A 21,371-nucleotide genomic window follows, 5' to 3' on the forward strand; every position below is an offset into this window, starting at 1 on the left:
AAAATTTTCACTGTTGGTGAATTGGCCAAATGAGTCAGTTATTTGAGATGTATGGAGAATATAGTAGTTATAAAGATAATGGGATTGGATGGCTATTGCTAAGCAGCTCTGATGCTCTACAGAAGGATAGTGAACAATGGGATCACTCAGCATGCACCAGAAGAAGGACACAAGGATGGATAACTGGGAGGCCCATGTTATGGATCTGAGCCAATTTTCAGACCCAGCACCCATTCATTGCAGTGGTAGGTCCTCACAGGGATGGACCCTGTTATGACCATGGCAAGTATAGGCTTATGATTCCCAGTCTTTTTCAAAAGGGACCAAAGGGCACTTACATTTTAGAAACAGATGGACACTGAGCCTTAGTCAGCACTGAAACCAGGAAACCTAACACATCATCAGGACCCTCCAGTAAGAGTGGGAGCATATAAAAGGCAGTTAAAAAATGGAGTTCTGTCCAAGGTTTAGTTTACCATGGGTCCACTGGTTGCAACAGAAACTACATGGCGTGCAAAGCCTAAAATAGTATCTGGCCCTTTACAGAAGAAGTTTGCTGACCTCAGATGTAAAGGTGGTTGTCCCTATCTTATCTCCATTTGATTCACTCCTCTGGCTCCTGAAAACACTGGGTGGATCCTGTGAGATGACTATAGACTGACTCAAGCTCAACCAAGTAGTATCCCCGATCACAGCTATTGTGTCAGATGCAGTAGCTTTGTTAGAGTTAATCCACTTTGTTAGAGTGAATTAATTTAGGCTTAGGAACAAGGTATGTAACCATTGGTTTGATGAATGCATTCTTTTCTACCCCACTCAGATTACACAATCAGAAACCATTCAGTATACATTCACATGAAAAGAATACATATATATTTAACAAGGCAGTAGCAGTAGTGAAATATCAGAGAGTGGATGTGAGAGGGATCAACCCTTCTTCCCCAGTATATATTATCCCCTTCCTCGTTAGTAGTAGAATCTCTGAGTTTCAGCAGGCCACAAAACTGCAGCTGAAGAGGACATTTCCCAGCTTCCCTTGTAGCTAGGCATGGCTAAGTGGCAAAGTTCTGGCCAGTGGGATGTGAATTGAAGTGATATGTGTATCTTCTGTTCCTGCCCTTAAAAAGAAGAAGCATTCCCTTCACTTCCCCCTTTCCCTTGTTTTGCCAATTAGAATGCAGATGTGATGGCGTGAGCTGGAGCATGTATCTTAGACCTTGAAAAGGAAGCTATGTGTTCAAAATGGGAGAACCACAAGATGTAAGGAGGCTGGGCTGGGTATTCATGGAGCCCTGGTTGCCTATTCTTATGTTTTTATGTGAGATATGTCATACTTTTCTTGTTTATGCCACTATTATTTTCCAGCCTTGGTTAAAGGAGCTGAAACTAGAGTCTTAACTAATGCAGGTGCTTATGAAAGCAACTGAGAGAGAAGATGGTTAGGTTTAGGGGAGAACAGATAATGAGTTTCTTCTGGAACATGTAAGTTGCCTGTGGGACATTTAGGGGCATATCTAGCAGGCAAGCTATATAGTCTATTTTGAACTTAAGAGAGAATACTGGGCTAGAGAGTTAAAAAAACTTCCATGGGATCATAAAAGAATTTGGGTGGGCATGTGGAGTATACTAATGTAGGTTGAGAGAAGATTTTATTCAGAAGACACCCGTGGATTCCAGAATCATTTGTATTAAGGACATAAAGTCTGTGGTGAGAAGAAAAACTTACCCAGAGAGAATGGCTAAACCTGAGCTAGAAGAGAACAAAGGCTAAAAACTTGCAGAATAGCTACACTGAAGTGTAGGAAAGGGATCTTTTGAATTGGATAAAGAATAGTCTGAAGTCAGAGAATCAAGAGAGAATAATTTTGTTAAGGTTGATGGGGGAGTGAATTTCTGTAAAGAGACAGTAAGTCAGTCACAAATGCTTGTATATTTTAGTGAGTAACATAATTGGGAGATAATACACACACATATATATCTTAATAGTGATGTAAAACATATTCACATCACTACAGATTGTTAACAATAAGCCTTTATGCTATTATTATAAAGTTGGGGGAAATGTTGCCTGTGTGCCGTCATCACATGGTGATCAAGGATTCACAGCAATTTACCAGAAAACTAAGAGCATACAATTATTCATACTCTTTATAACAGGACTCATATAATCCATATGTTACTCAGAAGTCTCATTATCCAATATTTCTATAAAATCCTAGATTTGGGGTATCTCATAAATCTAATTTTACTTAAAAAATAACTTCATTAATGTAAAAGCTAATTTTATGGTCAATCTCTAGACATTATTATCTAAAGGCATTACTGGCATTTGTTAAATTGTTTGGTAGAAAAATTAGGCAAATTACTGTATGATGCTGGGGTTTAAGATACACATCTTTTTTTTTTGCGGTACGCAGGCCTCTCACTGTTGTGGCCTCTCCCGTTGCGGAGCGCAGGCTCAGCAGCCATGGCTCACGGACCCAGCCGTTCTGTGGCATGTGGGATCTTCTCGGACCAGGGCTCGAACCCATGTCCCCTGCATTGGCAGGCGGACTCTCAACCACTGTGCCACCAGGGAAGCCCTAAGATACACATCTTAAGCGAAGATTCTGATAAATGTATTAAAATAATGTAAAAACTTATAATATGAATAATGGTTAAAACAATGCCTTAGCTGTTAGTAAACTCCCCACTCCCCCCAAAAAAGCAGTGGGTTTGTTATTGCCAGAAACAGATTTAGACACTGTGGGTTAGATACACTCTGTGTCTTTATATCATTAAAACTATGCTTTCAAATAGTTTCCTTAAAACTATGCTGACAATTCTTAGATATTGTCATCAAAGAAAAAATTGATTAGTGTTTTATTTATAATTTAAATTGTAAGCCAGGTATTCCTGAATGACAGTACAACAAATATGCAGGTAGAGCTGGTCTCCAACAGGGATAGTTTTCTTTCAGATGTTGGATTTTTTTTTTTTTTTTCTATGCTAGGTTAAAGTTTGACATAATGACACAAAATTCTCTTTACCATTAGAAACATTTAATATCCCAAACTGAAAGAAATAAATGGAAGGGCCTTCCACTGTTCATATGTAATACTTTGCTTTTTCTGGTCAACTTAAAAGAGTGATCAGACTCTCAGGAGAATGCTGCTTGGGGTCCCACCACGTTCTTTCAAACTTCATTTTTCAAACTTCAGAGTTTTTTCATGATGTGTTAATTCTGTGGTGCACCAAAATTTTTGAAAAAGTTTTATTCAGACTCAATTTATCTTAGTTGTAGCAGCTCTCGCATGGCTTTCTGCCCAGAGAATTGCTTGCTCCATCTACAAAAGTGGTAGAGTGAGTTCTAAGGAAGCAATATGATCGTTTCATACAGATGCAAAACCTAGGTCACTTTTGGACTTTTCAACATGCATCACAAAAAGTAGTGTTTAGGAACAAGATGTGACATTTAATTAAGCACTGGGAATTATGTGAATAATTTAGGAGTTAGAATTAACCCAGAATATAAAAAAAATTTCATCATTTTTAATGTTAGAAATTTCATTCCATAGATACAAGTCAATGGTTTTTAATGAGGAGTAAAGAAAATAGAGTGGACGTGTGTATTTTCTATATACAGGGGCCACGTTTCTGTGTTATTATTTGGAGATCATAGTTAAAGGCAACTCATCGTGTAAATAAGTGTTTATTAATTTATTATAATGATTACATGAATGAAATGATGGCTTCTCTTGTTTCATTTTCTGCCTTGGGCCTTCTTTTGTGTATTAGGCCCTGAGGTAATAATAGAAGCAATTCATATTTTCAAACATTAGGCAGTGATTCTTGCCCAGTTATAAATCAAGCTAAACTGTCAAAACCAAATGGTGACCAATGACAATTTACAAAAGAGTGAGAAGTTAGGGTTCACATATCTCCTACAGAATGAAGTTTTTATTAATGGGTTACATCCTATACAGAATTCAAAGGAGACCTGATTGGAGGAAGGGCCAGAAAGGTGCTTACGTAAAGTTTTCACAGTTTATTCTTTATATACTTCATATATAATGTTACAAATCAATACTTGAAATAGTTTCCCATTGGTTTAATGTGAAAGCTGAGTATCATATGAATGTGAAAGAACTGCTCTCAGGGACAGTAGCTCATTTTCAATCTCACTCTGATATGAGCATGTTCAAAGGGAAGAAGGAAAATAAGGCTCTTTTCCATTTTAAGAAAATGACAATTTATTTTCTGACAGGTAAAATGAAGATACAGATACAGAATCTTTCTGCCAGTTAAAACACCTGGAATTGAAAGTAACAGAAAACCTAATTCAAAATGGATTAAATAATAAGTGGAAATTGTTTATATAAATGAAAAGTCCCATGGAGGTGAAGGAAGCTTTAGAACTAATTTAATCAAAGCTTCGGCTCCATTTCTCCAATTTATATCAGGTTTGTTCTGCTATCTGTATCTGCTTTTATCCTCAGACAGGTCTCCTTCATGGTCACAAGATGATTGTTAAAAGCAATAGGAATTACATGCTTCTTCACTTATCTCCTCAGGAAGAAAGTTCCTTCCAACAATCATTGAGCAATTGTCCTGAGGTTTGTGCTTGTTGGATGATCCCTGAAACAATTCATATGGTTAGGGCAATGCAATGATTGACTTGGTTTCTCACCCCCCCACCCCCGAAAAAACTGTGGCAAGGGGTTTGGGAGTAACTTCTGGTTTATACCAATCAGGACTAACCAAGGTTAGGGTCAATTTCATCCAATATACCTCAATGCTGCACCATGGGGAAAGATTGGATAACTGTAGCATACCCTTTTGCTGCCCAATCACTTTATTTATTTATTTGTTTGGCTGCGTTGGGTCTTCGTTGCTGCGTGTGGGCTTTCTCTAGTTGCGGCAAGCACAGGCTATTCTTTGTTGCAGTGCGCAGGCTTCTTATTGCAGTGGCCTCTCTTGTTGCAGAGCACGGACTCCAGGTGCATGGGCTTCAGTAGTTGCAGCATGCAGGCTCAGTAGTTGCGGTGTGTGGGCTCAGTAGTTGTGGCGTGAGGGCTCAGAACTTGTGGCTCACGGGCTCTAGAGTGCAGGCTCAGTAGTTGTAGTGCACGGGCTTAGTTGCTCTGCGGCATGTGGGATCTTCCCGGACCAGGGATCGAACTCATGTCCCCTGTATTGGCAGGCTGATTCTTAACCACTGCGCCACCAGGGAAGTCCTACCCAATCACTTTAATTAGCAAATGTTTTCTGTCTGTCTCTCCAAAGTGTGTTAGCTTCACCTGGAGTTCCTCATGGTCTAGCAATCAGTGAAAAGTTATTTAGTCCTAATGAATGCAAAATGCAATGGAAGAGAAAGGATGAAGACATTGCAATAGAAACTCCCAATTAAAAAGAGGATATTTGGAAACATTACACAGTGGTCACTGTTTTTTGTCATATTCTGAAGAAAGGAGTAGTGAGGATTCCTGGCTGGCTGTGGTGTGTGTTCTTTAGGCAGGTGCTGCCTTGCTCTCTGTGTCCTTTATGTGGCCCTGAGAGGGTCATTGGGGAAGATGCTCTTTTCAGGAAGTTACACTATTTTGGCAGCTCATTTCCTATTAGATGGAGTACAGAATTCTGAGGATCATCCTAACATTCAGTAGTCACAGGCTATTATCAGTCAGGCTTGGGGGTTATTTAATAATATATTCTCCCTTTAATATTAGGTTTTTGAACAATTTGCTTCTTGTTATTTCTGTAGGCAAGTGACCATGGCCAGAAACAATATGTAGTTCAAATTTTTATATCTTGGAATTTCTATTTCCTAGTAGATCTTCAGGCTTTACCAGTCTGAATTTAGTTTAATGGCTTATCCTGAGATCTCAGTTTAATGGCACCTGCATTGGGGATATTCCAAAGATACATGGGGGGAGAGGAGGGAAAGGCACTAATAATTTATTCCTTGTCTCCATCACGTCTCCAGTCATCTCTGTAATAAGCGTGATCCTTCCTTTAGTTAAGTAGAAGTTAAACTGTTCTGCCTTTGGCATGCTTAAGATTATTAGGATTTCAGACATTTAAGTTTGAGGTCTGGAGGCTGTTGTTCCTAAAAGTGTTGACTACAGAGCTTCTTATAATCTTGGTCAAGAAAGGTAGGGACTGTCTCTGAAATATTTTAACCAATATACATATCATGAACCCAGCTGGCTCATCAATGAGAGTCAATTTATAATATCCATCATGCTTATCAATAAACCCTTAATTTCACCCATGAAAACCCATTTACAGCATTCATTTTATTGATTAGCATAGTCTCCTTGCTATGTTTGGAATGCAACCTTTCTGATTAAACACCAGCTGAATACTTCTAAAGTGTGAACTCTAGATTATGGCAACTGACAATCATTAGAAGATAAAGTAAATTAAGTAAAGTACATGCACACTACATGACATTAGCTACACTAAAGTATTTTGAGGTAAAGTATAACAAGCAAATTCACACTGACTTAACATTCAATACAATATTCAACATTCAATATTCAATACTGAGGATCAGTAGCAGAAAAATCAAACTCTATATTGATTTGATTTGAAGGCTCACATAAATGAACAATGAATACAGGAAAAGGAAGGGGCTAGAAGAGTGCTTATTTAAAAGTTTCACAGTTTGTTCCTTACATCCTTTCGCCTATGTATCGATAGTTCATATGCTGTTGCAGTCACCCATAGACGTGAGACGGACACTCACCTAAAATTTGGTTCAGATTTCAACCATGCATATGCCAAGGGGTATAAGAAAGTTTATTGCTCACATGAGGAGACTTTCTAGAAAGAGCAGGGCAGGCTTCCCAAGCAGGTCCAACATGGCTTTATAGGAGGGTTGGAGGAGAGTGCACAATGAGAGACTGGCCTTGGGCATTTTATGGTGGCTAGGGCATGGCACTAGGGTGAAAATTCCCTGTGGCACCGGAGAAGGGAGAACGCAGGCTTTCATATCAGCCTGTCCAGATGCGGGGCAAGAGGGAATGGGTGAGGCTTGAAAATTGTCAAAGGTCAAACATCAAAAATAGAGTCAGAGTCTTTGTTACATATGCTTAGAGTTAGTTTTTTTTTTTAGATTTTTTTACTCCAACAAAGAAAATAATGTAGTTGTTACATATTTATATGCTTTGAAAATAATTGTAGTAGACACTTGGCATTTATTTCACTCTCCCCACATTGTGCAGCATACACCTGAGAAGTTTAGGTGGAACTAACCTCACTCTTATTCTCAAACTAATCCAATTGGGATCATCTAATCCTGACCTACGGTGTTCCCCTGTCCATAAGTAATGGTTTGAGAGTGAGAACTAACCACAGGACTTTTGCCCAGAACTGTGTGATGTGGCCCCCTTTCCCCCGTCCCCCTACCCTTGATTTGAATGAGAAAGCATATGATCCTTATTGCTGAAGGCAGTCATCTTGTGACCAAGAAAATGAAGGGGACATGGAGCTGGAACCCTGATCAAATAAACAAAGATCTGTAGCATTGTACAATATAACAGTAATAAGTTGTAGTGTTTCATTCTTCGTATCAGCAAGTGTACCGTCTTCTTCTTGAATCCCCTTCTTCTTTGAATAGCACCGGAAACTTGGGCGACATCTTTAGTTCTTTCTTAATTTTTTTTTTTTGCTGCCCACATACCTTTCAAATCCTCTGACAATTTCATGGCTACTACCTCAACTCAGACTTTCATAATTTCTCATTCTAGTTATTTCATCAGTCTTCTAACTGGTTTCTCTGTTTCTCCAGTCTTGACCATCTCTTCCCTGTCTGATAATCCATCCTCCATACTGCTCCTGAAGTAATTCTCCCTGAACCTTGCCTAAGTAACCCATTAGTTTTCCATTACCTGCAGGATATATAGCAAACTCCTTAGTGGTTTACAAAACTCTCCATTCATCTTGCCCCATCTACCTTTCCCCTTTATCCCGTCACATTTCCACACATCCTCACCTTTGCTTCACTATACCTACCTACACACCATACAATGCTTACCTCAACAGTTCATAGGCAAGAAAATACCTATACAGGTACATTTTCATTTATCTGGAGCACACTTTCATCTCTTCTTAGCTTGGCCAATTCCTACTGATTCTTCAAGACTCATCTTGAGCTTTACATTTTATGAGAAGTACTTCCTGTTTAGTACAGGGTGAATGAGGTGCTCCTCCTCCATGTTTCAACAATAAACGTGATTTCAGTGCTTATTATCACTCTATTTCATTTGATTCTCCATATCAGCTCCAAATTTATCTTCTTGAGGGCAGGAACCATGTTTCTCTTCTCAGAAGATTACAATCTATTAGCATCGTGGGTCTGCAGACACATACATAGCAAAGGTAACTAACAATAAAAAAAAGATGGCTTATGGAAAGTATCCTGACAAAGAATAGAACCATAAGTTCTAGAGGAGATAAGAAGACTCATACATTGCAAATGGGAATGAAAAAAATGGTACAGCCACTTTGGAAAACAGTCTGATAGTTCCTCAAAAGGTTAAACATAGAGTTAACATATGACCCAGCAATTCCACTCCTAGGTATATACCCAAGATAAATGAAAACATATGCTGACACAAAAACTTGTATATGTTCATAGAAGCACTATTCATAATAGCCAAAAAGTGGGAACAACCCAGATATCCACCAACTGAAGAGTGGATCAACAAACTTTGTCAAGATGGTGTGAAGTAAAAGAAGTCAGTTACAAAAGGCTACATATTGCATGATTCCTTTCATATGAAATGTGCAGAATAGGCAAATCTATAGAGACAAAAAGTGGATTAATGCTTGTCTAGGGCTGAGAGGAACATGGAACAGTAGGAACGGGGAGTGACTGGAAAAGGATATGAGGTTTCTTTTTGCGGTGATGAAAATGTTCTCAAGTTGATGGTGGTGATGGTTGCACAACTTAGTGAATATACCAACAACCATTGAACTGTACTTAATAAAAGGAGAGAAAGACATCATGGAGGTGGAGAGATTTGGGTTCACAAACAAATGATGTGAAAAGCAGAGGCAGTGTGTTGTAGTGAATCAACAAATCGTTTCATTGGGCACAGCTGACTTTGAATCCTGTTCTGCTGCTTGGTCGAGTTACCCTCCCTAAGTCTGTATCCTCACCTAAAAAATGAATATATTAATATACTTATTCCAGAGGATTAGTGTGATGACAAATTAGATAATATGTTTAAAATATTTAGCCCAATTCCAGGCACATAGCAAGTGCTCAATAAATACTAGTTTTTATAAATCTGTTTAATACTGAATATTGGATTAAGTGGGACAGAGGGAGCACGTAGATACATCAATGAAAACTCTCAGAAACTCATCTGAAGGTTCTAGCAGAAAGAGATGAGACACAAAATGATACAAAGATAATTGTATGTATTCAGTTTAAGAATCATTTATTAAATTCTTTCTTCTAATCACTAGACACTGTGCTAGGTTGCAGGATATACAATGATAAAGGAGAAGTAGACTAAAACATATACACATGACTTGGAACAGAATTCGCTTGTATGTAGGTGACTTACTGTATAATAAATCAGTGATCTAGTAAAAAAAGAAAAAAAACGATATACAACTGAGAAGTGGTCCTTGACTTGGTGGTCTAGTAGATAGGTTAACAAATATGTGTAAGAAAGCATCAGACTTCCTATAATAGAAATCTGTTTGCCATGCACACAAAGAAGATGGTAGACAGGAAAAAAGGGTGTAGAAGAGGTGACATTCATGCTCAATATTGAAACTGTTCATTAATCACTTGAGCCTGCACTTACTGGAGAACTGATTGTTAGGATTGCTTGCTGACATATTCCACCTCCAGTACAGAGCAGAAATTATTACAGGTTTGAGCCAGTTTTGTTCAATGGAAAGATGAGAAAAATAATGTCCAAAATGTTAAAGTTCAGAACGTTAAAGAATGCCTGTTATACAATGAACATGAATATTCCAGAGACTTATGCTCAAGTTCCCAGGTTACTTGTCTGTCTGTCTTACTAGACTGTGAACTCCTTGAAGGCAAAGATCTAGAGTGTATCCTGTGCACTCTTGGATTGTCCCAACTTGGCTCAGTAGGGACAGTAAAAAATTGTTATGTAAATTTTTAAATAGATGTTCCCCAAATCCCTCCCATGTCAAAAATGGAAAAATCTTTAACAAATGTCCTGGTAATTGTTTTTCTTTCACATCTATGGACAGTCTGAAATGGACCCCCCCCCACCAAATCTATATAACCATGCCTGCTTTTAAATAAAACGGTCAGTTTTGTCATTCTCTCTTTTCTTTAGGAGAAATTATTTGAAGGTTTGGAAAAAAAGGGGGTGTCTTGGTAGCTGAAAATTGATTCTCTCTGAAACAGAGATGGCATCTACAAATTGCTGTGATCTGGAGATGAAGACAAGAACATATGTAATTCTAGAGCAGAGCTCTTTGGCTGAAGTCATACAGCAGTGGTCTGGAAAGGCTCTGGGCTTGGGTGCATCCTGGTGCTTTGAGAGTTCCGATATGTCAAGAGGAGATGGAGCAGTTGTCTAGTCCGCTGTTTCTTGAGCACACGTCAGCATTTAACTCAGTTCCAGTATTTAGAGAACTCTGCTTGGAGGTGGTGAAGAGGATTGTTCCTCTTCTCTGGAACAATCCTACAAAGTCCCGGATGGCAGTGCCAACTTGGGGACGGTTTGATTTGCATGGATTAGATATAGAAAAAGGGCCTGTCATTCAAGGGGAATTAGAAGATGTAACCACCAGGAAGTAGCGCCTGAGTCAACCTCTTTCCCAGGGCAGCGCTCCGAAGACCACTCGAGCCAGGGGTGGCGGGCCTCTGAAGATGGGGCCCCCGGGCTCGGCCTCAGCATAGGCACACGTGACGCGCGTGTGGGCGTTGAGTGACAGGCGCGGCTTTGGGCGGGCATTGGAGGAAATCAACTTCCGGGGGCAGAGGTGCTGGAAGCCGGGTGGTGCGTGGTACGTGGGCTACCCCAAGTCGTGTGGCCGGGGCTCTGGTTCCCCGCGTCTGGGTCGCGCCCGGGTGCACGCGTGCGGGACTGTGTGCTGCGGGTGGCTCACCTGGCGGCGTGGGGGAGCGGCGCGGCGGCGGCGGCGGCGAGAGCCGGGGCGCAGGTAAACGAACGCTCGCCTTTTGGGCCTGGGTCTGGGGCCGGGGCCGCGCGAGGCCGGCCGCGCTCCCGGAGGCGGCCTGGGCGCGGGCGGGGAGCGCGGCCGGGCTTCCGCCTAGTCCTGGCCCCGGGAGGTCGGTCGCGGTGCCTGAGAGTCAGGGGGCGTGACCTGCCTCCCTTGGCGGGCGGTGCCGACCCGTGCTTGCCCTCGCCGACAGGTTTCGGCCCCTGCGCTTTGCGGAATCGAATGTTTTCGAAAGCCTACGCACAAGTACACGTGACTGTTGTGTCACCGAAGCTCCCACTGAACGTTGACTTTGATCCTTGCCGAGTTTTCACCGATCGCGCCTGGTTTATGTTTCCCCTTCGACTTGGCCAAGTACACCAGGGTCAAAGCTCTACAACGGCCGTCAGTGACATTTCCTTGACGTTACTTTAGGCCATAGGTTGCAATAAAAGTGGCGTTTCGGGGTGAAAGCAGCAGCCAGTAACTTTCCTAATGGTGAGGCATCCTTCATCCTCTGAAGTGCTCCCCCTCTCTCCTCAAAGATGTTTCTTCCATCTGCCCTTGTTGCGTAGTGCGGAGCAAAGCTTTGGACATGAAACCTATTTTTGTCTTCGCTTGAAGGAGTGGGAACTGTATTAAAAGCAGCGCTGAGTGGGGTTTTTTTTTTCAGTAGGATGATGTTGCTGCTGCTACTCTCACTTGCTTCCCTGATGAGAGCTGGGGCAGAGGCTGATTTCCTGGAGGGTAAAGTTCTGGTCACAGCTATAGGTGATTCAGCGGGACCTTAAGAATTCCGGCTGTATTCCTTCCCTCCCCCTCTGAACTGTGAAGATACTGATGCCCACCTTACTCTCCAAATATTTATCTGGGCGGTAGTTGGATGATGGCTTTTGGACGCAGTTTGGACGTTGCATGGTACTAGAGATTGCGGTGGACTGACGTTTCATCTTGTCACTGGGGTGGGCTAACATTTCACCCCACAATTTAAGACAAAATACTCAATATTTAGTTGGGTGGGGTGGCAGGGAGTGGCAATAAATTCGCGTTGTTCTCTGCCATCAGAGAACTGAACACTTCATATCATTTACCTTCTGCTACAATTGCTGTTGCATTAAGGGGATTCGCTGTACTGTACCTGTAAGGTTAATGCAGCAGGGGGATGCCAGGGGAAGTGCACCTGTATGGTGCTGGCTAGCCAGTAAATTGTGTGGTAGAGAATTGCCCCTGGTTACAAAGTTTGGTATCCTCCAGGCTGGCTAGGAGGTTGTTCTGTGGGCTGGGAAATCTTATTATGAACAGGTTTCCTAGCAACAGTACAAGCCAAATGGAATAAACATAAAGAAAACAAAGTGATGAAAGTTACAATTTACCTCTTAACTTTTATTAAATGGAAAAATGTATCTTATTGGAGTGATCAGCTCAAACCTTCTGAGAGCTTTCTGTTTATTTTAATCATCTTGATACTTAATAACAGACAAAAAGAAACTTCAGAAAGTCATCACGGAGAGACAGCTTTTTTTTTTTTTTTTGGTGGCAGTTGAAAAAAAAAAAAAAGAAGAAGAAAAGAAAGATGGTTACCAAGTAGCTGGTCTGAAGCTTAAATGGACAAATAGGAATTTGCCTAGTTAGAGGCATTTTATCTTGAACCCCTAGCTATAGATGTAAGATTTGTAAAGTACATAGGATTGTTATGAATAAAGAAAACTGTTTGAAGGTTTATTATCTTGGCCTTCATAGCAGAAATTGGGGTGGAAGTACGTTAGGGTGGATGGGACTCTCTTAATCAGTAAATTGGAAAGGGCATGTTTAGGTGAGTTGTTTCCAAATTTTAGTTTGTATTCACTGTGCCTCCTTTATCAGTCTGTTACTTGTGACTTTTGGTCTTTCTTGAAACTCATCAAATTTTGTTATTTTCTGTCTAAACAATGAGAACAATAAAAAAGTCAACTCTCTTTAGAGTAACTCTCTGTATCAATGTGTTTCTTCTTATTTACTACTGATAAATCAATACTTTGATTTCCAGTATTTCTGATTTTTTTGTTTCCCCACTGTTTCTCCTCCACCCAAATACCCATTTAGCTGGGTTTTACTCATTTAACTTGATGCATATTTTCCTAAAGGGCATGTCCTGTGTCTTTTAACATGTGGGTTTATTGAGGTATACTTTACAAGTAAAAAAAATCTCGTCTAGTATCTTGTTATTTAAATTCTAACAAATGCATAATAGTCATGTAACCACTACCACAATCTAGACAAAGAACATTTCTATCATTCCAAAAAGCTCCCTCATTGCTCCTTTGTAGTTCGTTTTCTCCCCTCAGCAGTAGATCTGGCCACCAGTGATTTGTTCACTGTTCCTATAGCTTTGTCTTTTCTGGAATGTCATATAAATGGACTCCTACTGTGTATAGAACTTGTTTTCTGGTTTCTTTCACGTAATGCTTTTGTGATTCATCCATTTTGGTGCATGTATCAGTGCTTTGTTCTTTTATTATTGCCGAGTGCTATTTCATTGTATGGCTATATCACAATTTGTTTATCTATTCACCAGTTGGACATTTAGATTGTTTCCAGTTTTTGGCATTTAGAAATGAAGCTGCTGTAAACATTCATGTACAGTTCTTTGTACATTCATCTACCGGTCTTTGTGTAGAAATATGCTTTCATTTCTTTTTGTTAAATATTTAGGAGTAGGATTCTTTGATCATGTGGCAGATGTTTGTTTAACTTCATAAGAAATTACCAAACTGTTTTCCAAGATAGCTGTTTCACTTTACATCCTTACCAGCAATGTTTGATGGTTCCATTTGCTCCACATCCTGGTCAGCATTTGTCATTTTACTTTTTTTTTTTTTTTTTTTTTTGCGGTACGCGGGCCTCTCACTGTTGTGGCATCTGGGAGCACAGGCTCCGGACGCGCAGGCTCAGCGGCCATGGCTCACAGGCCTAGCTGCTCCGCAGCATGTGGGATCTTCCTGGACCGGGGCACGAACCCGTGTCCCCCTGAATCGGCAGGCAGACTCTCAACCACTGCGCCACCAGGGAAGCCCCATTTTACTTTTAATCTTAGCTATTCTAATAGGTATTTAGTGCTATCTCATTGATGTTTTAATTTAAATTTTCCTATCGACTAATATGTTGAGCATCTTTTCATGTGCTCATTTGCTATCATTTGCTATCTGTATGTCTTCTTTGGTGAAGTTATCTGTTCAAATCTTTGGTCTGTTTTCTTTTTTTTTTTTTTTTTTTTTTTTTGCGGTACGCGGGCCTCTCACTGTTGTGGCCTCTCCCGTCGCGGAGCACAGGCTCCAGACGCGCAGGCTCAGCGGCCATGGCTCACGGGCCCAGCCGCTCCGCGGCATGTGGGATCTTCCCAGACCGGGGCACGAACCCGTGTCCCCTGCATCGGCAGGCGGACTCTCAACCACTGCGCCACCAGGGAAGCCCTGGTCTGTTTTCTTAGTGAGTTGTAAGAGTTTTGTATAGTCTGGATACAATTCCTTTTTCATGTATATGTTCAAAAATATTTTCTTTCAGTCTGTGCTTTGTCTTTTTAGTTTCTTAACAGTATCTTTCAAAGAGCTGAAGTTGTAAATTTTGAAGAGGTCCAGTTTATCATTTTTTTCTTTTATGATTTGTGCTTTTGCGTCCTATCTAGAAAATTTTGACTAACCCAAAGATATAAAGATTTTTTTTAAAAAACTGTGTTTTCATCTAGAACTTTTATAGTTTTAGATTTTACCTTTAGGTCTGTGATCTATTTTGATCAATTTTGTCTTCATTTTTCTATGTGGTGCAAGATATGGGTCAAAGTTCTTTTTATCTCACCCTTTCTTTTTTTGTGTATTGACATCCAATTTGTCCAGCACCACTTACTGAAAGGACTATCCTTACTATCCTTTCTTCAGTAAATTTTCTTGGCACCTTTGTCAAAAATCAGTTGACTCTGTATGTGTGTATCTGTTCCTGGACTCTCAATTCTCTTCCATTGTTCTATGTGTCTCTCCTTTGGCCCAAGCTACAACGTCTTCATTAATGTAAATTAAAAAAAATAAATTTATTTATTTATTATTTATTTTTGGCTGCATTGGGTCTTCGTTGCTGCAGACAGGCTTTCTCTAGTTGCAGCAAGAGGGGGTTCCTCTTCGTTGCCATGTGCGGGCTTTTCATCGCAGTGGCTTCTCTTGTTGCAGAGCATGGGCTCTAGGCATGCGGGCTTCAGTAGTTGGTGGCACGCAGGCTCAGTAGTTGTGGCACACGGGCTTAGTTGCTCCACAGCATATGGGATCTTCCCGGACCAGGGCTCGAACCCGTGTCCCCCTGCATTGGCAGGTGGATTCTTAACCCCTGCACCACCAGGGAAGTCCCTATTAGGAAGTCTGAGTCTTCCAGCTTACTTTTTGTGTGTGTTTGTTTTGGGTATCCTAGCTCCTTTTCTTTCCATGTACATTTTTAGAATCAGCCTATTCTATAAAAAAGCATCCTGGGATTTTGACTGTGGATGCACTGAAGTTATAGTTTTATATGGAGAGAATTGACATCTTAATGTTGTTAAGATGTTAATAAAGTCTTTGATTTTTCTCATTAACGTTTTAAAGCTTTCAGCATAATAATTTTGCACATATTTGTGCAAAATGTTATATTTATGTCTAAGTGCTTCATGTTATTTGGTGCTGTTGTAAATGGTAATCTTTTAAAAAATTTCAGTTTCCAATTATTTATATAAATAAATTGATATTTTATATTGACCTTGAATTCTCAACCTTGTTAATAAATTCAATTACCCTAGTAGCTTTTGTAGACTCATTGAGATTTTCTATGTAGACAATCTTGTCTGCCAGTAGAGACAGTTTTAGTTCATATTTTCCTATTTGCCTTTTATTTCATTTTCTTGTCTCATTACACTGGCTAGGACCTTCAGTGTGATGTTAAACAGAACAAGTAAGAGCTGACATCCTTGCCTTGTTTCTCTTCTTAGTGGGGAAGGCATGTAATCTTTTACCATTAAGTAGTTAGCTGTAGGTTTTTTTGTAAGTACAGTTCTCATCAGATTGAGGAAGTTTTCTTTAGCTTCTTGTTCACTGAGAGTTTTTTAAAAATCATAAATGAATACTGTATTTTTTTGATTGTGGAAATCATAGTTGATTACAGTAGAAAATTGGGAAATAATCCTATAAAGAAAAGAGTTAATCCATTTCCATTAATATGAGATAATTCCTGCTATATTTTGCTGGCTTTTTTTTTTTTTTTGCAAACATTTAAAAAACAAAATGGTAAATATTGTCTTACAGTTTTTTCTTTTTGCTAGGCTTACACTGAGTGCTTACTACATCATGCATTTTTGGAGAACTTGATTTGTATGTTCTTGATTTGTAGTTAGGATAGTTGTTTTCCTCAGAATTAGTATTAAATCTTTGTGCATAACTCTGATAAAATTTTTTTAATTGATTTTTAAAAAAGTGGTTATTACTCAAAGTGTATGAAACTTTTTCAGATTCTTAATATACACTGCCTCTTTGTTTTATTTTATATTCCTAGAATTTGTTCTCCAGACTATGTATTTGTAATAAATTTTGGAGCAAAATGTGGCCGTCAATATCATTGACTTTTTGTGCATCACTTTATAGTAGAATCCTAGAATTTCAGAAACTCAGTTCCTTAGATTTTATCCAGTTTAAATCATTTATTTTATAGGTTTAGCATGTGGAATAAGTAAATGGCTTTTCCATCCACATTATTATTTTGCTGTCAGTGATCTAGATAGAATTCCTGATGCATTTTGTGTAATGTAAAATACTCATGTTTTTCTTTTGATAAGGATTGTAGAAATCTTTGTGTCCAGCATCATGCAGAAACCCTTTATGTATGTTGTTTTATTGAATTTCAACCAGAACCTTTTGAGGTAGGTAGTATTTTTCCCATTTCATAGATGAGGAAACTGAATCTCAGACAAGTGAGCAAAGTTGTTCATGGTTGTATTAACAGTGAGTGGTAGAGCTGGAGTTTGATCACAAGTCTTCTTGAATCTGCTTTTATTTGTAGGCTATAATGCCAATATAGAGTTCACGTAAGCATTTTGTATGTAGTCTGCTTACTCTGGATCTGTCTTCTAATTTTAATTCTTAGAATAAACTCATTAAGCAATTTGATAAATCACCATGAGACAGTATCAGTTAATTCTAAAATATTTACCCGAATTTCTGTCCTTTTATATTGTCTAATTTTAAATTGTTTTAAGTATTTCTTGACCTGTATCCTCTTCCCTTCCCTGTCAAATCCCCAGTAAGTGGTACGAAGACTGTTGTTAGCTATATGCTGTAGAGTTTTACTTAAAGAATTAGAGATACATTTATTGTGACTAGCAGAGAATACAATAATTTTTAAATTTTGAAATTAGAAGACTTTTTAAAAGTTACAGGTTTAATGAAGATCAGAAATAATGTTAGCTACTTTAAAATGCAGCATGTTATAATTGTAGTAAACCTTTTTACCTTAGAAGGGTATGAACATTTTGGTATTTATGTAATTCAGTTGAACACATATACTCATATAGATTAACTATATCTATGAAATAAGTGCTATTTTGTAAAGTGTGGAATCACTTTTTCCTGGTATTTAAAGAAGACTGACTTTCTTCTCCCTTGCCAGCCTTGCTAACCTAGACCATGTGCATCTCCTACCAAAAGTAGGCGTAGATAACGAAGAGGCCAGCCAAATTGCCTTTTATTTTGCGTTCCATCTTGTGGTGAAAGAGGGTCTGTCTACATGATCATTTAAAGATGCTTTACTTTTGTATTATAAGAATTCAGAACATCTGCAGCTGTAGTAAAGACTGCTGCAGTATTATGCAAGATGCATTCATCTATAAGCATGCTTCACTGATAGGGGCTTATATGAATATTACTAAAAAACTACATTTTGGATGAATGAAAATCAGGTTTTTGACTGACTTACAGACTTTTATAAAATGGATGCTCCAAACCTTGGGTTGTTTATAGTATACCATTCTGCATATTGATTATGAAATATTCAGTTATCCTTGATACATTACTGGTGTGCAATATTTTACTTGTGTCTTTGAATCTAAGGCATGTCGTGTAGTCAGTACCTAGTTGGATCATGCTTTTTATTCATTCTGCAAATTTCTGTCTTTTGATTAGAGTGTTTAACCCCTGTGTATTTAATATAATTGCTGATACTTGTTGAGTTTCTTGGATGTGTAGGTTAATGTTTTTCATCAAATTTGTGAAAATTTCTAGCATTCTTTATTTATTTTTAAATTTATTTTATTCCTTTTGGCTGCATTGGGTCTTTGTTGCCGTGCATGGGCTTTCTCTAGTTGTGGTGAGCAGGGGCTACTCTTTGTTGTGGTGTGCGGGCTTCTCATTGTGGTGACTTCTTGTCGGGGAGCATGGGCTCTAGGAGCGTGGGCTTCAGTAGTTGTGGCACGTGGGCTCAATAGTTGTGACTTGTGGGCTCTAGAGCACAGGCTCAGTAGTTGTGGCACACAGGCTTAGTTGCTCCGCGGCATGTGGGATCTTCCCAGACCAGGGCTTGAACCTGTGTCCCCTGCATTGGCAGGCAGATTGTTAATCACTGCGCCACCAGGGAAGCCCCTCTAGCATTATTTCTTGAAGTAGTTATTCTGCCCCTTTCTTTCTCTCCTCTTTTTCTGGAACTCTCATTATGCTTATGCATATGTTGGTATTCCTGATGGTTATCCACAGGTTTTGTTACTTTGTTTATTTTTCTTTATTCTTTTTTCTTTCTGTTCCTCAAACTGGATAATCTCAATTGCCCTATCTTCAGATTCACTGATTCTTTCTTCTGTCGGCTCAGAATTTGCTGTTGAGGCCTTCTAGTGAATTTTTTATTTCAGTCAGTGTACTTTTCAACTCCAGATTTTATATATTTTATTTTTATAATTCCTATCTTTTCATTAGTACTCTATATTTTATGAGACTGTTATTATACTTTAGTTATTTAGGCATAGTTTCCTTTAGTGATTTGAGACTATATGTTTGAACATATTTAAAGTAGTTGATTTTAATGTCTTTGTCTAAGTCTAAGACTGAGTTTCCTCACTAGCAAATTTTTATTGACTGCCGGTTTTCTGCTCTGTGTGTGGGCTATACTTTCTTGTTTCTTTGTGTGTCTTATAATTTTTGTTGAAAACTAGATATTTATAAATATATTTGTGTATAAATATTTTTAATATATTTTATATGTAACATGGCAACTCTGGAAATCAGAAATTCCTCTCCTCCCCAGGGTTTTTGTTGGTATTTTGGTTGTCTTGTTTAGTGACTTGGTGAACTCTTTTTGTAAACTCTATTCTTTGTCTTGTATGGCCACTTGGAATTATTAGCAGTTATATTATGCCAGTTCATCTTATATAATTGGGTCAATTTACATAGAGGAAATCTAGTTAGGGCTTGTGAATTATGATTAAAAAGTTCATTGATTATCAAAATGATTACAAAAAGTAAGAAAACATTTATTGACTGCTTACCGTGTGCTATGCCTGAACATATTACTTGGTTAATGGGATTATCAGACAACCAGAAGCCCAGGTTTTTTTTTTTTTTTTTTTTTTTTTTTTAATTTGGTGAAAATCTCTAGACTTGTACCTGTGGGGTTTTAATGCCTTAGTAATCAAAAGTAGCTGGACTTATTTTTTTCCCTAGCATTTAACTCGCTAGCTTAGCATCTTGTCATCTTGTACTACCTGAGAGTCATAGTTGAGAATATTATTTTCAGTGCTGTAGAAGAGATTGGGATAATTCAAACAGTTGTAAGAACATGGGGCTAAAATGTAGAAATACTTATACACAACTAATGGAACTTAAGTAAATAAGACTTACTGTGTCAGTGCCATCACCTAATAGCTAGCATTTTTTGGATTTGGTTATATATTTACTCAGTAGAGAAATAGTGTCAGTTGACATTTCTGTAGGATCCTGGCACTATGGCATATAAAAAAGTTGGGAGTGCTTGGATTGCCTTGTGGGAAAACTTTGGATTTTTAGCTAAGGGCTTAGTTAATCTTCATAATAGTGCAGAGGAAAAGTCTTTCAAATATTGCTCAGAAGCGTTCAGATTTGTCAGGAATGTACCCAATGATAGAGGGAAAGAAGAACTTTGTGTGCTTCAGATACGCTTTTTTCTTTTTTTTCCCCCACATGCACATTTAACTGTGTTTTGGATGAATTAGAGTCTATATACATTAGAAATCTTTTACAGATAAAATTGGTAGTCAATTACTTATTATGTATGGAAGTGAAAAAAAATTACAAGTTAGGGTCAGATGAAAAAAATGATCCTGCTGAGGATACTGGTACTTTACTTGAGGAAGAAATGAAAATTAGTGGTTAGGACAGTTTTATATTATCTTAGAAAAATGTGAGCAAGCAAGTCCTTTATGTGTTTCTCTGGTAAACAAGGCTGTTTCCTGTTAAAGGGCACTATTAGCAGATGAAGACCTTTGATAGGTGCATAAACAAGGATTTAATAACTGTCAAACGAAGTTAATGAAAGTAAAATAATGGACAACTGAACTATGGTGAGAAGCAAAATTCAATTCAATAGAAATCTATATTTCAGGTTCCTATACTAGGCACTGGAGGATACAGAAATAAATGTCACTTGGTTTTCAAGGACCTCACAGTCAAGTAGGTGAGAGTTATATAAACTGATACATTATAGGGAGAGCACTGATTGGGAAGGAATGGGATCCTGAAAGTTAGGAGTGTGTGGGAAGAGATGAAGCTAGAGACATCGAGCCCCTGAATTTTGATGAGTAATTTTTGCCAGTGGGAGCATCCTTCCCACCCTCAGTGGTAGTGGCCTCTCTACCCACAGTGGTAGCTACTTCCTCACTCCCAGTGGGTAGCTACTTCCTCACTCCCAGTGGGAGCAGCCTCTCCACTCAGTGTCTGAGATCTGAGGGGATTAATTCTGCATTAATGGCAGCCCCTGAGGCAGTTGCCAGGCAAGACAATGCTGATCTCCTCAGGACCTGCCCCCAACACTTTTCTTTGCTTCTAGAGATCTATGACTAGACTGAAATCCCAGCAGGCTTCTAAAGGTGAGGTACAAAGTGTGACTCATGGGGAAATGCACTATACTCCCAAAGAACTACTTGAACTTTCTAATTTATACAGACAAATCCAGGGAACATGCGTGGGAATGGATACTAAAGGTGCAGCATAATCATGAAAAGA

At 38.9% G+C, this 21,371-nt stretch overlaps 1 protein-coding gene across 5 annotated transcripts in view; it reads left to right on the forward strand.

The window, feature by feature from the left end:
- Positions 1 to 9,450: 9,450 nt before the first annotated feature.
- The window catches only part of CCDC91 (coiled-coil domain containing 91), a 419,640-nt gene continuing 407,719 nt past the window's right edge, over positions 9,451 to 21,371 (forward strand). The window contains exon 1 of one of the 5 annotated variants that reach the window (XM_081249365.1): positions 9,451 to 11,145. The gene's annotated coding sequence lies outside the window, so the exon portion shown is untranslated. The remainder of the gene's footprint in view (positions 11,146 to 21,371) is intronic. The other 4 variants (XM_081249363.1, XM_081249362.1, XM_081249366.1 and 1 more) reach the window with 4 other exon arrangements.

The sequence above is a fragment of the Mesoplodon bidens genome (assembly GCF_964165515.1).
Source record: "Mesoplodon bidens genome assembly, chromosome: 11".
NCBI lineage: Eukaryota > Metazoa > Chordata > Mammalia > Artiodactyla > Ziphiidae > Mesoplodon > Mesoplodon bidens.